We start from the raw sequence: 18,237 nt of genomic DNA on the forward strand, positions 1-18,237 counted from the left end.
TATTATTTAGCTCTAAAAATAGAGCGGTTTAGTATATGCTGGGACTGAGGAATATTATTTAGCAGTAAAAAAAAGTGGTTTAGTATATGCTGGTAAGCAGGAATATTATTTAGCTCTAAAAATAATTTAGTATATGCTGGTACTGAGGAATATTATTTTGCTCTAAAAAGAGCTGTTTTGTATATAATGGTACTGGATATGAAACCCTGCCTCTCTCTCCCTACTACCACTATCTGACCCTACACTATAAAGAATGCAACCTAGCAGGGATCTGCAGCATGTACTTGCAATGCTAACACGCTGCCTGCCTTTCCCTTTCCCTCCTATTAAATATCTCTCTACGTTATCTCAACCTAACAGAGAACTTATCTTCACCCTCAGTAGCTCTTAAAAGAGCTTTCTGGAATAACAAACTCTCCCTATATGCTGCTTTCACTGCCTAAGATCACATAACACTCTCACTATGCTGTTTCTGCATGTAACGTGCTCAAGATGGCACCGGCAGGGCTTAAATATCCCCTTATGATGCTGTAAGGCCAGCCAATCACAGTAGTGCCACAACAAAGATGGCAACGGCATTACTGTGATAAGCAAGCAAGCCCAGCACTTTCATTAGCTGCAAATAAAGCATCAAACATGTTGGGCAGGTCACTCGAATATACAGAGGCAAATAGCTAATTAGTCGTCGAATAACGAATAGCCCGAATAATGTACTATTCGTGCGAGCAATGAATAGTAACAACAAACTGAGCAAAGCTCCAAAAAAAGCGACTATAAGTCCAAAGTAAAGTAAAAAAGTTTTCTTTTATTATTAAGACACATCCAGATACAAATGGGGGGAGTGGGCAATAAAGTGCGAAACTGCACACAGCATGGATAAAAATAGGGTAATTTTTTCAAATCCAACAGTTTTTAAATTGCGGGAGCAATTTTGTTATTTTTTTCCTTGGGTGCCCTTGTGAACTACAGTATGTGGAGAGAACTACTACTATGAGCCTAAGGCCGGAGTCACACTAGCGAGAAACATGGACGAGGGCTATGCGAGAAAAAAATTGCATAGCACTCGGACCAATGTTAATCTATGGGGCAGCTCCCATCATCCAATTTTTTCTCGCCCATGTTATACATGCGGAGGAAATCACAGCATGCTGCGATTTGCACCGTATTACACCCTAGACTCGCCAATGCAAGTCTATGGGTGCGAGAAAAAAACAGATTACATACGGACCATATGTGTGACTTGCGAGAAAGATGCACCTTTTGAAAAGCCGGCAATTCAGTGCGCTATACTGTAAAATCACACTGACAGGTTAATAAAGAATAGATAAAATACATGTATACACATAGTATAGGTATATATAGATATAAACACATGGGCCATGCACACAGTGAACAAGTCTGTAGGACAGTGTTCACACCACCATAAGACTGAAACACGGGAAAACACAGTAAAACAAACGTATAAAAATACTCTGCTGTAAAAAAGTAACAGTAAATAGAAAGTGCTAGTAAAAAGATAACAAAACAGGGTATTTGGTTGATACGTTTTTTGCAAAAAATGTATACTAAACCGCTGTACCAAACGTCAAGGTAACCCCATCAGAGCTGTCCCTAACCGACGTATTTAAAAACCTTGTCATGTGTATAGTACCGATATGAGCAGGATTCAGACAGGTAATGTCGATGTGGACACACTGTAGAAGACGGCTTTTATGTGCATGGCCCACAAGGGAGGGATGGAAACTTCCCGAATCTTGCAAAAACAAGAAACCAATTGAATACAAACACATGGGCCATGCACACAGTGAACAAGTCTATACACATGATCAGGTTTTTAAATACATTGGTTAGGGACTGCTCTGATGGGGTTACTTTTACGTTTGGTAGAGCGGCTTAGTATACATTTTTTGAAAAAAAGTATCAACTAAATACCCTGTTTTGTTATCTTTTTACTAGCACTTGCTATTTACTGTTACTTTTTTACAGTAGAGTATTTTTATACATTTGTTTTACTGTGTTTTTCTGTGTTTCATATATATATATACACAGTATATATATATATATATATATATATATATATACATATATATATCATTGACACATACAAATATATATATATATAAATATATATATATAATATAACCGGCTAAGCGTCACTCTGGCTCCAGAAGGAATGAGGCAGCCAGCGGTGAGGAGTGTGTATGACGTCGGAGATGGCGGTACGCATACACACTGCATACCGCTATGTCCGGCGCCATACTTACCTGACCGGGAGGGGTGTTGCCGCGGCTCTTCTCTTCGGCCGGGGCAGGAGTGCGGCCAGAATTGTGCCTGCGCACAGCGCGATCTGGCGCTATATTACTGAGGAAACATTTGCAGTGTGTCTTCAGCAATATGGCTCCGGACATCGCTATGGGCATGCGTGTACTCCGGCACCAGACTCCTCCCCCGGCCTCCGGCAGAACGTGACAGGCAGCGCTGGAGCACAGGGAAGAAGGGTGAGTATTAATTTTTTTTTTGTATGTGTGTAGTTTAATAGGGGTCGGGGGGACCTTGCATATGAGGAAAGGGGGAGAGGGGACCTTGCATACCATGAAAGGGGGGTGAGGGGACCATGCATACCATGAAAGGGGAGAGAGGGGACCACGCATACCATGAAAGGGGGGTGAGGGGACCATGCATACCATGAAAGGGGGGTGAGGGGACCATGCATACCACTAAAGGGGAGTGAGGGGACCATGCATACCAGTAAAGGAGAGTGAGGGGACCACGCATACCACGAAAGGGAGGTGAGGGGACCATGCATACCACAAAAGGGGAGAGAAGGGACCATGCATACCATGAAAGGGGAGTGAGGGGACCATACATACTGCGAAAGGAGGGTGAGGGGACCATGCATACCACAAAAGGGAGGTGAGGGGACCATGCATACAACGAAAGGGGGGTGAGGGGACCATGCATACCATGAACAAGAGGGTGAGGGGACATGTATACCAGGATTGGGGGCTTGGGGACCATACATACCGGGATTGGGGGGCGAGAGGACCATGCATACCAGGATTGGGGGTGAGGGGTACCATGCATACCTGGATAGGGGGGTGAGAGGACCATGCATACCAGAATAGGGGGGGCGAGAGGACATTGGCCCCTCAAATAATGAGGATGTCATTGATGTATCTGCCATACCAGACAAAGGCTTCAACAAATGGGTTACTGGCAGAAAAATTAAATTCAAATTCCCAATAGGCAATGATGAGGTTAACCAAAGAAGGTGAAAATTTGGCACCCATCGCCACGCCTGATTTCTGTAAAAAAAAATTTGTTGTCAAATGAAAAAAAATTGCAAGTCAATAAAAAATAAGTAACCAGTAAAATATAACTAATCAAATCATTTGAATAATGACTAAATTTGGTAAAAAAAAAATGAAGCTTTGCATGCTTACCAGGTGGATATGAAGGAAGACATGAGACAAGGAGATAGTCCTCAGCCCAGACTCATCTCATCTGCTCAGTGCAGATGGGGTAACAATGAGGAGGTAGAGGCTGAGGAGGAGGAGGAAGAACAGGAGCTGGTTGGTAGAGCAACAGAAGCTAGTGTCCACACAAGCTTCATCTTGTTTCTCCTATGTGGATGGGCTTGGGCTGAGGAGGGGAATGAGGAGGTAGAGTGGGAGGAGGAGGGGATGGAGAGTGGTTATCATGGTGGAGACAGGAAAGTGTTGGCTGTAGGAAACTTGGCACATATTGCCGACTTTATGTACAGTTGCCTTTCCCGTAACTTTTGCTTTATATTTATCTTGGCCAAAAAGACTGGTTGTTCACCCTGTTAGACCCATGCTACAAAGAGAACCTTCCATCTCTTCTTTCTGTCTACTAAAATTATGCTATAACAGAAGGTTATTGTAGAAAATATGTTGAAAAAATTCCCATCAGACAATGCTAGCAGCAGTTTGCAAGCTTCCTTGCCCAACCAAGGAGGCGAGTTGAGTGAGTCAAAACACCAGGTACATCTGGTATGGGTACATTGTCAAAGGCATGGGTAAATTTCATGACACTCTCCCAGCATCTATGCCCAGATGAATGGATATTTTTGACAAGGAGGGAAAAGTTTTCAAAGATGGTCAAACACTACCTGGCTGAAAAAAACAACATACTTCTTGATTCCTCTGCAAGCTTTAACAATTGGGTCTCAAAGCTGGACATCTAACATGAGCTGTCCCTCTGTGCCTTGGAAGTGTTGCGCTGCTCTGCTGCAAACATCTTGACTGAGCAGGTTTTTAGTGCCATTGGGGGTTCATAACAGACAGGCACTTTTGCCTGTCAACAGAAAATGTTGACAGGCTCACTCTGCTAAAAATGAACAAAGCCTCGAATAGCCCTGACTTTCGACACCACCAGATGTCAGGAGAACATAAAGTGTTTTTATTGTTCAATATTTGAATGAGGATCACCAGTTGTCTTCAAGGGTCTATGGATGACTGGATGACCCTCCTTATGAGTATAGAAGTGCCACAAGTACACTTTCTTAATTTTTTTTTACGAGGCATTCCATTTGGTGCCTTCATTGGTGTATCCAAACAAGGAGAGTTTTTCCAGCGAGCGTTGGAGGAACAGTAGTAGACGTTTTTGCAAACTTCACCCTTCACCACCCCCTAAAACTATGCGTTTCAGCAGATGCCTTTATCAAGTTGATAAACTTGATAAAGGCATCCACTGAAACACGCAGTTTTAGGGGGGGATGAGGGGTGAAGTTTTTGTCTCTGTATGTAAGATTATCATTCATTAAATATTAAGAAGTTTTTTGCAAAAATGTCTACTACTGTTCCTCCAACTCTTGCTGGAAATACTCTCCTTGTTTTGATACTGCTGTGCTTAGCTTGGACAGAACTATATCCGTTGGTGCTTTGAAGGGTGTATGGATAATTATGCTTCTAATCTTTGGCAGCCTTTGCACTTAGTGCATAGACTATGTGAGTCTAGGTGTACCACTACATGACAATTTAAATAGAATGTGTATAAGGCCCTCTTTTATGTCTAATACAGGGTGTACCTGAGTCCCTCTTCCATCAATTTTTGGTAGTTCTTGCTTTCTTCATAAAATACACTGACATTTCCAATTTTTTTAAATAAAGACATCAGTTTTGGTTTACTTAAATTATTATTTTTTTTTAAATCCTTTTAAAATGTTGCCTTATATACAAGTTATTATACAGGAAAGAATGTTTCTTAACATTTTTTTTCTGTAAACTCCAATTCTTCATCAGCTTTAAATGTTTTATTGTCAGTCCTTAACGTGGAGTAAAAGTTTGACACCATTGTTCTCAGCAGCGATATGGGAGTCAGAGATGCTTTCAGCACTATTTTCATCATTTTAACTGCCTCCCAGACAGGCCTGGGGTCTGCTGAAGAAATGCTTGGATTTCCCATTGAATACCATTATACTATTTACTCGAAACGAGCATCCGAGCATTAGGAATTGCTCGATTTGAGTAATGAGCATCCGAGAATTTTGGTGCTCGCTCATCCTTAAAAATATTTTTTTACACGAGGAAGGTGAAGGCTACAAGAAGATTAGCAAAGTTTTACTTTTCAGTCAGAGTACTGTAGCAAGAGTAATATGGCTTACATGGCAGAGGAATGGCGTGCATGGGCTGGTCATGAAGGAAGCCTGTCCTAAAGCCCATGCACAAAATACATTTGCCATGGCCCATGCTGAAAAATATGAATTCTATTGGAACTCTATACTGTGGAGTGAAGAGACTAAGATAAATGTTTTTGGAACTAATGGCTTCAAAATGTATGCCACAAAGGTGACAAAGACAAATACATGGTGCCCACAGTTAATCAGGTTTTTAATAGCCTCTAAATCTCCCTCAGGCAAAACTAACAGGTCAAGGAAATTCTTATCCTCTCTTGCTGACAACTTTATCTTCCAAAAGGTAGGGGAGAAAACAAGGGGAACTGCTACCTTGGATCTAATCCTTATAAACAGGGAGGAAATGGTTGAGGAGGTAAAAGTGGCTGGGACCCTAGGAGGTAGCGACCATACTACTTTAGAATTTTGGAAAACTAGAGGAGGAAGACCTGTGAAGACTCAGACGTCAAGGTTAGATTTCAGAAAGGCAGATTTTAAGGGATTCAGAAAGAGAATTGGAGGGATCCAATGGCTGGATATCTTTAAAGACAAAAATGTCCAGGAAGGATGGGAAATCTTGAAAAATGAAATTCTCAAAGCTCAAATGTTAACAATTCCGAAAAGAGGGAAGAATAGGAAGCATTTAAGGAAACCTGGATGGATGAAGACAGAACTTAAGCACATGCTAAAAAGGAAGAAAAAAATGTTTATAAAATGGAAAGAGGGAGGCATATCTAAAGAAGAATATAATGCTGTCTGCAGAACCGGCAGGGCACAAATCAGATTAGCTAAAGCTGACAATGAATTGAGGCTTGCAAGAGATGTCAAAAGCAATAATAAAGGATTTTGGGGATATGTCAAAAGTAAAAGAAAAGTCAAAGATGCTATAGGATTTTTACAGGATGAAAATGATGAAATGGTAAGACAGGATGTTGAGAAGGCCGAACTTTTAAATTCCTATTTTGCATCTGTTTTCTCTCAGAAAGGAAATGTAACATCAACTGTTCTTCACTGTCCTATTAAGGGAATAGAAGAATCCATGATATCTATAAACAGAAAGATAGTGAGTAGAGTTGAGCGAAACGGGTCGAAAAAATTCAAAAGTCGCCGACTTTTGGCAAAGTCGGGTTTCATGAAACGAAACCCGACCCTAGGATGAGGTCGGCCACGAGGTCGGCGACTTACGCGCCAAAGTCGCGTTTCAAAAGTTTGTTTTGCGCTCTTTTTCAGCCAATCAGGATCCACGGACACTGTGGGCAACGTGATGACCTAGGCACGGGTCACCACCATCTTTCAGGAGGGCATGCAAGTGATTGGCTTGCTTTGGTGGGCGTCACAGGGGGTATAAAAGGGCGTGCACGCCGACCGCCATCTTACTTCTGCCGATCTTAGTATAGGGAGAGGTTGCTGCTGATTCTGTAGGGAGAGCGTTAGGCAGGGAAGAAGACAAAAAAACTGCTTCTGCTGCTAGCGATTTGGCCTGCACAACACACAAGTCACTGTGTGTGCAGTGCAAGGGGAGGCTATATAGTGGTGTATCAGTGGTGTTGGTTGTTGGGCTGCCTTTTAAGGCTTCCTGACACGCTGGCATTGCTGTTTACCCACTGCTCCGCAAACTGCTTTTTTAAAAGCAATCCAATCTCCCTTATCCTCTAGTCACTTTTGTCACAGCTGTGCCATCGAGCCTGTCACATAGCGCTCAGATATCAGTGGGCCTCACACAATCCACAAGTGTCCAGTGTCCAAAAGTGTGCGCAGAGATTCAAAATCTCCATTATCCTCTCGTCACTTTTGTCACAGGCAGCTGTGCCATCGAGCCTGTCACATAGCGCTCAGATATCAGTGGGCCTCACACAATCCACAAGTGTCCAGTGTCCAAAAGTGTGCGCAGAGATTCAAAATCTCCATTATCCTCTCGTCACTTTTGTCACAGGCAGCTGTGCCATCGAGCCTGTCACATAGCGCTCAGATATCAGTGGGCCTCACACAATCCACAAGTGTCCAGTGTCCAAAAGTGTGCGCAGAGATTCAAAATCTCCATTATCCTCTCGTCACTTTTGTCACAGGCAGCTGTGCCATCGAGCCTGTCACATAGCGCTCAGATATCAGTGGGCCTCACACAATCCACAAGTGTCCAGGGTCCAAAAGTGTGCGCAGAGATTCAAAATCTCCATTATCCTCTCGTCACTTTTGTCACAGGCAGCTGTGCCATCGAGCCTGTCACATAGCGCTCAGATATCAGTGGGCCTCACACAATCCACAAGTGTCCAGTGTCCAAAAGTGTGCGCAGAGATTCAAAATCTCCATTATCCTCTCGTCACTTTTGTCACAGGCAGCTGTGCCATCGAGCCTGTCACATAGCGCTCAGATATCAGTGGGCCTCACACAATCCACAAGTGTCCAGTGTCCAAAAGTGTGCGCAGAGATTCAAAATCTCCATTATCCTCTCGTCACTTTTGTCACAGGCAGCTGTGCCATCGAGCCTGTCACATAGCGCTCAGATATCAGTGGGCCTCACACAATCCACAAGTGTCCAGTGTCCAAAAGTGTGCGCAGAGATTCAAAATCTCCATTATCCTCTCGTCACTTTTGTCACAGGCAGCTGTGCCATCGAGCCTGTCACATAGCGCTCAGATATCAGTGGGCCTCACACAATCCACAAGTGTCCAGGGTCCAAAAGTGTGCGCAGAGATTCAAAATCTCCATTATCCTCTCGTCACTTTTGTCACAGGCAGCTGTGCCATCGAGCCTGTCACATAGCGCTCAGATATCAGTGGGCCTCACACAATCCACAAGTGTCCACTGTCCACAAGTGTGTGCAGAAATTCTAAATCTCCCCTGTCCTATAGACACCTTGTACCTTGTTTTACATTACTATATAGTTTGTTGGATTTTGTCTACATTTCTACCAAAAATGAGGAAGGCTGGTGGAAGAGGCCGTGGAATTGGGCGGGGGTTGGCAGCTGGTAATGATGGTGTTGGTGGAGGATCTGATGGTAGTGGCAAGAGCAAAATAGGACCGAATGCAGGAGGTGCTGACCCTGCGTCATCGTCTGGCTACATAAGGCCTCGAACGCTTAGTTTTCTAGGAGTTGGCAAACCGCTTTTAAAGCCAGAGCATCAGGAAAAAGTTTTGTCTTACATTGCTGACTCAGCCTCCAGCTCTATCGCCTCCTCTTCTTCAGTTGTAAAAAGTAAAAGCACTGAGTCGTCATTGGAGTCTCATGTTCATGAACCACACCTTTCCTTGTGTCCTTCACCCCAACCAAGATTGAAGGATGACGCAGGCCATACTACTGATTACTCCATGGAGCTGTTTTCACATACCATGCCTGGATTATAAAGTGAAATGGTGAATTACCCAGGCCAAGATGAATCTGACATGGAGTGCACTGATGTACAGCCGCTGATGGATGATTCTGCTGGTACATTCACTCAGAGCACTACATTGTCCTCGCAGTGTACAGAGCCAGATTCTGACCCTGATGAGACTCAGGTGCCCCTTCCCGCACACTATACCACCATACACGGTGACACAGAGGAAGGTGCACATGACATAGAAGAGGAGGTGATGGATGACCCAGTTGTTGACCCAGATTGGCATCCATTGGGGGAAGAGGGTGCTGCTTCCAATAGCTCAGATGAGGAGCATCCACAGCAGACATCGACATCGCAACAGCTGTTATCTGGCAGGCCCGGAGCACTCCAAAGACAGGTTCCAAACATCAAAAGAGTTGCTGGACAGCTTGTCCAGAGGGTCAAAAGATCACAGCGTGCTAGGCCGCAAAATGTCTGCCAAAGTAGGAAGAGTGCAGTGTGGCACTTTTTTGAACAAAATCCTCATGATCAGGCCAAGGTTATCTGTAAGAAGTGCGCAAAGACCTTTAGCCGAGGGAAAAATCTGAAAAATTTGAATACCAGTTGCATGCTTAGACATTTAACCAGCATGCACTTGCAAGCGTGGACACAACACCAAACCTCAAGTGCCACATGTGCAACTGATCACAACGAAGGTAGTCAGCAACGCTACATTGTTTCCCCCACTGTAAGACCACCGGTTAGCACAGCAGCAAATGTTGAGGTGTCGTTGCAAGACCACAGCAGTCAGGGAATCCCACTGTTATATCAACGAAAGACTGATTCTAGGCCATCAGAAAGAACACCAACTCCATCACCATCATCAACCCTCTCTCAGTCCGCCCTGTCCACCGCTACTTCCACCATATGCAGCTCTCAAGTCCAGCTCACCCTCCAAGACACTATGAGTAGGTCAAGAAAGTACTCAGTCTCTCATCCGCGTACACTGGGTTTGAACGCCCACATTGCCAAACTAATCTCGTTTGAGATGATGCCCTTTCGGTTGGTGGAAAGCACAGCTTTCCGCGAACTCATGGCCTATGCAGTACCACGCTATGACCTACCCAGTCGCCACTTCTTCTCTCGCAAAGCCATCCCAGCCCTCGACCATCATGTGAAAGACCGCATTGTCCATGCACTCAAGCAGTCAGTGAGCGGAAAGGTGCACCTCACAACTGATGCATGGTCCAGTCGGCATGGCCAGGGCCGTTACGTGTCCATCACTGCGCACTGGGTTAATGTGGTGGATGCAGGGTCCACAGGGGACAGTGGTGGTGGGACAGTGCTGCCTAGCCCACGGTATAGGAAACAGTTGGCTGTAGGCGTTCGACCCTCCTCCTCCTCCTCCTCCTCCAGAAGCGAAAGCTCGTCCACAGAGCGCAGTCGTACGAGCACTCCATCTGCAGCTGCCACTGTTGCACACGATGTGTCCCCCTATCGAGCAGCTAGTGGAAAGCGTCAGCAGGCTGTGTTGCAGATGATGTGTTTGGGCGACAGACACACCGCCGAGGTGCTGGCCGAGTACTTGAAGCGACAAACTGAGTCATGGTTGGGCAGTGTACATCTTGAGGCAGGCAAGGTAGTTAGTGATAACGGCCGTAATTTTGTGGCAGCCATAGCCCTTTCAAAACTCAGCCACATACCTTGCTTGGCTCACACCTTGAACCTGGTGGTGCAGTGCTTCCTCAAAAATTATCCGGAGTTAACAGTCCTGCTCCAGAAGGTGCGAAGACTGCGCGCGCACATCCGCCGGTCGCCTGTACACTCCGTTCGTATGCAGAAGCTGCAGCGATTGCTCCACCTTCCCAACCACCGCCTCATTATCGACATTGCAACAAGGTGGAACTCCACCCTGCACATGGTGGAGCGGCTGTGCGAGCAGAGGCAGGCCATAATGCATTTGTGGGAGGATACACAGGCACTTTGAGAGCAGACATGGAGTTGACAGGCGTGCAGTGGTCGAAGCTGAAAGACCTTTGTAAAGTCCTTCAGTGTTTTGAGGAATGCACACGGCTGGTAAGCGCAGACGACGCCATCCTAAGCATGAGCATCCCACTTATGCGTCTGCTCATGCAAACTTTGACGCACCTTAAGGAGCAGGCGTCTGCAGCCAATGTTGATGAGGAGGAAGAGGAAGAGGGAATCCTGGATGACATTCAGCCATTGTCTGCTCAGGGACCTCTCCTGGACGAGGTGGAGGAAGAAGAGGAGGAGGAGGAGGATGATGGGGATGATTACTTAGGGGAGGAGGATGCATCTCGTGGGGCAAGTGAAAATGTTGGCGTGGCAAGGTCTGGTACAGGGTTTGTGCGTGACTGGAGGGATGTGGATTTGCCAGAAAGTGCTCCTCCACCCAGCACTCGCAGTGCATCATTGACCCCGGGAACATTGGCCCACTTGTCAGATTATGCCTTGCAGATCCTAAAAAGGTACCCCTGCATTGACAAAATGATGAACGATGACGACTACTGGTTGGCCAGCATCCTGGATCCACGCTATAAAGGCAAATTACAAAACATCATGCCACAGGAGAACCTTGACCTAATATTGGCTAATAAACAAGCAACTCTGGTAAATCGGTTGCTTGAGGCATTCCCAGCACACAGCAGCGGTGATGGTTCTCACACGAGCCGTACGGGCCGGGGGCAGCTTGGCAGAGGTGTTCGTGGTGCACACAGCAGAAGTGGCGTTGGAGACAGGGGTTTCATGACAATGTTGTGGACTGATTTTTCAAATACCGCTCACACAACTGGTAATACTGCATCGATGGAAAGTGACAGTAGACAGCAGTTGCCAACTATGGTTACAAACTACTTTTCCTCCCATATCGATGTTCTCCCACACAGGTCATTCCCCTTTGACTATTGGGCCGCTAAACTGGACACCTGGCCTGAATTGGCCCAATATGCCTTACAGGAGCTCGCTTGCCCAGCTGCAAGTGTGCTATCGGAAAGAGTCTTCAGTGCAGCTGGATCAATCCTGACAGAAAAAAGGACCCGTCTGTCAACCCAAAATGTGGATGATCTAACCTTCATTAAAATGAACCATGCATGGGTTTCCAAGGATTTTGTCCCACCTTCCCCTGATGATACATAGGGTGACAGAAAAATGGCTTGCTTTGGTCCACCTCTTCCTGGTACTTCACTTATTTCGCCTTTTGCATCAGCTGAATGTCCAACATCAACATATGCCACTTTCTAAAACTCCCTAACTGTGCTGCCTCCCCCCCCATGGCCGGGGTCAACACCTAGCGCACGACACCGTGCGAGTGCCGTTGCCCTGGACAGGTGGGTAGGCCGACTCATGGGCGCGGGCACTGGCACAGGGTCCCTCATAGTGCAATCAAGTGTCTCTGACGGTGGTGGTGCACACCCGCCGTCAGACACACCGCTGTACTATGAGGGGCCCAGTGCCAGTACCAACGCCCACGAGTGGGCCCCCTTGCTTGGGCAGGGCCCCAGCATTTGCAATCTTTACCTCTCCCTGCTCCTCCGCTGTGTAATCTGGGCCGTCAAATCCATACTGGGCCTAACACCGTCTGAGCCTGCCTCCTGAGACATATATTTTGAATGTGTACGCTATCCATACATGTTATCCAGGGATACGGTACCCTTTCTAACCTTTGTGCAATCACGTGCAATCCATACTGGGCCTAACACCGTCTGAGCCTGCCTCATGCTGTATAGACATATATTTTGAATGTGTACGCTATCCATACATGTTATCCAGGGATACGGTACCCTTTCTAACCTTTGTGCAATCACGTGCAATCCATACTGGGCCTAACACCGTCTGAGCCTGCCTCATGCTGTATAGACATATATTTTGAATGTGTACGCTATCCATACATGTTATCCAGGGATACGGTACCCTTTCTAACCTTTGTGCAATCACGTGCAATCCATACTGGGCCTAACACCGTCTGAGCCTGCCTCCTGAGACATATATTTTGAATGTGTACGCTATCCATACATGTTATCCAGGGATACGGTACCCTTTCTAACCTTTGTGCAATCACGTGCAATCCATACTGGGCCTAACACCGTCTGAGCCTGCCTCATGCTGTATAGACATATATTTTGAATGTGTACGCTATCCATACATGTTATCCAGGGATACGGTACCCTTTCTAACCTTTGTGCAATCACGTGCAATCCATACTGGGTCTAACACTGTCTGAGCCTGCCTCCTGAGACATATATTTTGAATGTGTACGCTATCCATACATGTTATCCAGGGATACGGTACCCTTTCTAACCTTTGTGCAATCACGTGCAATCCATACTGGGCCTAACACCGTCTGAGCCTGCCTCCTGAGACATATCTTTTGAATGTGTATGCTATCCATACATGTTATCCAGGGATACGGTACCCTTTCTAACCTTTGTGCAATCACGTGCAATCCATACTGGGCCTAACACCGTCTGAGCCTGCCTCATGCTGTATAGACATATATTTTGAATGTGTACGCTATCCATACATGTTATCCAGGGATACGGTACCCTTTCTAACCTTTGTGCAATCACGTGCAATCCATACTGGGCCTAACACCGTCTGAGCCTGCCTCATGCTGTATAGACATATATTTTGAATGTGTACGCTATCCATACATGTTATCCAGGGATACGGTACCCTTTCTAACCTTTGTGCAATCACGTGCAATCCATACTGGGCCTAACACCGTCTGAGCCTGCCTCATGCTGTATAGACATATATTTTGAATGTGTACGCTATCCATACATGTTATCCAGGGATACGGTACCCTTTCTAACCTTTGTGCAATCACGTGCAATCCATACTGGGCCTAACACCGTCTGAGCCTGCCTCCTGAGACATATATTTTGAATGTGTACGCTATCCATACATGTTATCCAGGGATACGGTACCCTTTCTAACCTTTGTGCAATCACGTGCAATCCATACTGGGCCTAACACCGTCTGAGCCTGCCTCCTGAGACATATATTTTGAATGTGTATGCTATCCATACATGTTATCCAGGGATACGGTACCCTTTCTAATCTTTGTGCAATCACGTGCAATCCATACTGGGCCTAACACCGTCTGAGCCTGCCTCATGCTGTATAGACATATATTTTGAATGTGTACGCTATCCATACATGTTATCCAGGGATACGGTACCCTTTCTAACCTTTGTGCAATCACGTGCAATCCATACTGGGCCTAACACCGTCTGAGCCTGCCTCCTGAGACATATATTTTGAATGTGTACGCTATCCATACATGTTATCCAGGGATACGGTACCCTTTCTAACCTTTGTGCAATCACATGCAATCCATACTGGGCCTAACACCGTCTGAGCCTGCCTCATGCTGTATAGACATATATTTTGAATGTGTACGCTATCCATACATGTTATCCAGGGATACGGTACCCTTTCTAACCTTTGTGCAATCACGTGCAATCCATACTGGGCCTAACACCGTCTGAGCCTGCCTCCTGAGACATATATTTTGAATGTGTACGCTATCCATACATGTTATCCAGGGATACGGTACCCTTTCTAACCTTTGTGCAATCACGTGCAATCCATACTGGGCCTAACACCGTCTGAACCTGCCTCATGCTGTATAGACATATATTTTGAATGTGTACGCTATCCATACATGTTATCCAGGGATACGGTACCCTTTCTAACCTTTGTGCAATCACGTGCAATCCATACTGGGCCTAACACCGTCTGAGCCTGCCTCATGCTGTATAGACATATATTTTGAATGTGTACGCTATCCATACATGTTATCCAGGGATACGGTACCCTTTCTAACCTTTGTGCAATCACGTGCAATCCATACTGGGCCTAACACCATCTGAGCCTGCCTCCTGAGACATATATTTTGAATGTGTACGCTATCCATACATGTTATCCTGGGATACGGTACCCTTTCTAACCTTTGTGCAATCACGTGCAATCCATACTGGGCCTAACACCGTCTGAGCCTGCCTCATGCTGTATAGACATATATTTTGAATGTGTACGCTATCCATACATGTTATCCAGGGATACGGTACCCTTTCTAACCTTTGTGCAATCACGTGCAATCCATACTGGGCCTAACACCGTCTGAGCCTGCCTCCTGAGACATATATTTTGAATGTGTACGCTATCCATACATGTTATCCAGGGATACGGTACCCTTTCTAACCTTTGTGCAATCACGTGCAATCCATACTGGGCCTAACACCGTCTGAGCCTGCCTCGTGCTGTATAGACATATATTTTGAATGTGTACGCTATCCATACATGTTATCCAGGGATACGGTACCCTTTCTAACCTTTGTGCAATCACATGCAATCCATACTGGGCCTAACACCATCTGAGCCTGCCTCCTGAGACATATATTTTGAATGTGTACGCTATCCATACATGTTATCCAGGGATACGGTACCCTTTCTAACCTTTGTGCAATCACGTGCAATCCATACTGGGCCTAACACCGTCTGAGCCTGCCTCCTGAGACATATATTTTGAATGTGTACGCTATCCATACATGTTATCCAGGGATACGGTACCCTTTCTAACCTTTGTGCAATCACGTGCAATCCATACTGGGCGTGAGAACGGCTGGCGAGCTGTTAAGCAAGCTACAGCACCTGTCCAGACAAGTACAGGGATTCCCTAGCGAGGAGTCTTATTTGATTGTTTTCAATGTTGGGACAGCAATTTTTGGGGAGCACTATACTCTGGAGAATGATAGATGGGGCCCACCATACACTGGAACATTCCAAAGGTGGACATCAGACACTGGAGCAGCATTTACAGGGCCCATTATACACTAGAGCATTAGAAATGGGGCCCATTATGTTTGGAGCATTATTTGGGCCCATAAGACAGTGGAGCTTCAACCATGGGGACCAACATATACTGTAGCATTATGTGGAGCTCATCATATACTGTTTCAAACATTATATGGGACCAATGATTCTGTATGGAGAAATAGATGGGCCTCGTCATGAGATGTAAAAAGTGAGGTATTTTTCATTGTACTATACCGCTATTTCTCTGCCGTATCGGAGCATGATGAGTTGTGGTATGTGTTAAAGGGGCGCTCTTTCGCCCAGGGCACATGAAAACCTGCAGCCAGCCCTCCCCCCCCACAACTTTAGCCAAATAACCCCCATTTTTCAGTGCGTAACTTGTATTATGAAGTTAATTAAGGTTGACAAGCTTAAGTAAGAAGAATTGATGCTTTTGGCATTCAAATGGGCACTGTAGGTGTGTTTCCTGTCCTCCTCTCACTGCCGACTTTTATTCCCCATTGACTTACATTGGGTTTCGTGTTTCGGGACAACCCCGACTTTTCCCTATAATCGGACGATCTTGCTCGACCCGACTTTTGGAAAAGTCGGGTTTCACGAAACGAAACGTGACCCTAAAAAACCAAAAGTCGCTCAACTCTAATAGTGAGTAAACACTTAGCTAACCTAAATGAATTCAAGTCTCCAGGTCCAGATGAATTACACCCCAGAGTACTGAAAGATATAGCAGAAGAAATTTTTGAACCCCTCTCCATAATCTTTGAAAATTCTTGGAGAACAGAAGTCCCAGAAGACTGGAGAAGAGCAAATGTTGTTCCTACCTTCAAAAAGGGGAAGGAGGTGGACCCAGGCAGCTATAGGCCAGTGAGTCTGACTTCTATACCAGGAAAGATCTTTGAACAAATTATTAAACAACATGTATGTCAGTACCTGGATAAGAATGAACTGATTAAACAGAGTCATCATGGGTTTGTAACTAATAAGTCATGTCAGACTAACTTAATTTTCTTCTATGATGGAATCACTGATTGGGTGGATCAAGGAAATGCTGTAGATATAGTATATCTTGACTTCAGCAAAGCATTTGACAAAGTATCTCATACAATCCTTATTGAAAAAATGACTAAGTATGGAATGGACAAGGCAACTGTTAGGTGGATTCATAACTGGCTTAGTGATCGGACCCAAAGAGTGGTCGTAAATGGCTGCACATCAAGAATGTCTCAAGTGGGGTACCACAGGGCTCTGTCCTGGGCCCTGTATTGTTCAACATCTTTATCAACGATTTAGATGAAGGAATTGAGGGTAAACTCATTAAATTTGCTGATGACACAAAGCTAGGAGGGATAGCTAATACTAGAGAAGAGAGAGAATTCAAAAAGATATAAATAAACTGGAGAAGTGGGCAGCAACTAACAGAATGGTTTTTAGCAGGGAAAAATGCATAGTACTACATCTGGGCCATAAAAATGAAAAAAGCATATACAGAATGGGAGGAATAGGGCTAAGCAACAGCACATGTGAAAAAGACTTGGGTATACTAATAGATCACAGACTGAATATGAGTCAACAGTGTGATGGAGCAGCAAAAAAGGTAAATGCAATTCTAGGATGTATTAACAGAAGCATGCAGTCTAGATCACGTGAAGTCATTATTTCCCTCTACTCCTCTTTGGTCAGACCTCATCTGGAATATTGTGTCCAGTTTTGGGCACCACATTTTAAAAAAGACATCAACAAACTGAAGCAAGTTCAGAAAAGAGCGACCAGAATGGTGACCGGTCTGCAAACCCTGTCTTATGAGGAAAGGTTGCAGGATTTGGGAATGTTTAGTTTGCAAAAGAGAAGACTGGGAGGGGACTTAATAGCTGTCTACAAATATCTCAAGGGCTGTCACATTGTAGAAGGATCAACTTTATTCTCATTTGCACAAGGAAAGACTAGAAGCAATGGGATGAAACTGAATGGGAGGAGACACAGATTAGATATTAGAAAAAACTTTTTGACAGTTAGAGTGATCAATGAGTGGAACAGGCTGCCATGAGAAGTGGTGAGTTCTCCTTCAATGGAAGTCTTCAAACAGAGGCTGGACAGACATCTGACTGGGATGATTTAGCGAATCCTGCTTTGAGCAGGGGGTTTGACCAGATGGCCCAGGAGGTCCCTTCCAACTCTACGATTCTATGATTCTATAAATAGAGTGAAACTATCACAACAGAAGTTATACAGAGTCCAAAGTGACTACATCTCCCTTTTACCAGTGAATAGTTTTGTCAGGGGTTCTCTCTGAATAACATATTTCAGAGATTTAGATGGAAACACTGCTGGCTAAAATGCTTAGTGTAGAACTCAGGATAAATGTGAACTGAGATTTAAAAGTGGTTAAAAATGTTATATACCACAAAATATTGATAATAAAAACTTAGCTGAAACCCCTCACAAACAAGCCCCACTCAAATCCATCA

This window comes from Dendrobates tinctorius, unplaced genomic scaffold (genome assembly GCF_039654945.1).
Source record: "Dendrobates tinctorius isolate UK_male_01 unplaced genomic scaffold, ASM3965494v1 ptg000250l, whole genome shotgun sequence".
In the NCBI taxonomy this organism is placed as follows: Eukaryota; Metazoa; Chordata; class Amphibia; order Anura; family Dendrobatidae; genus Dendrobates; species Dendrobates tinctorius.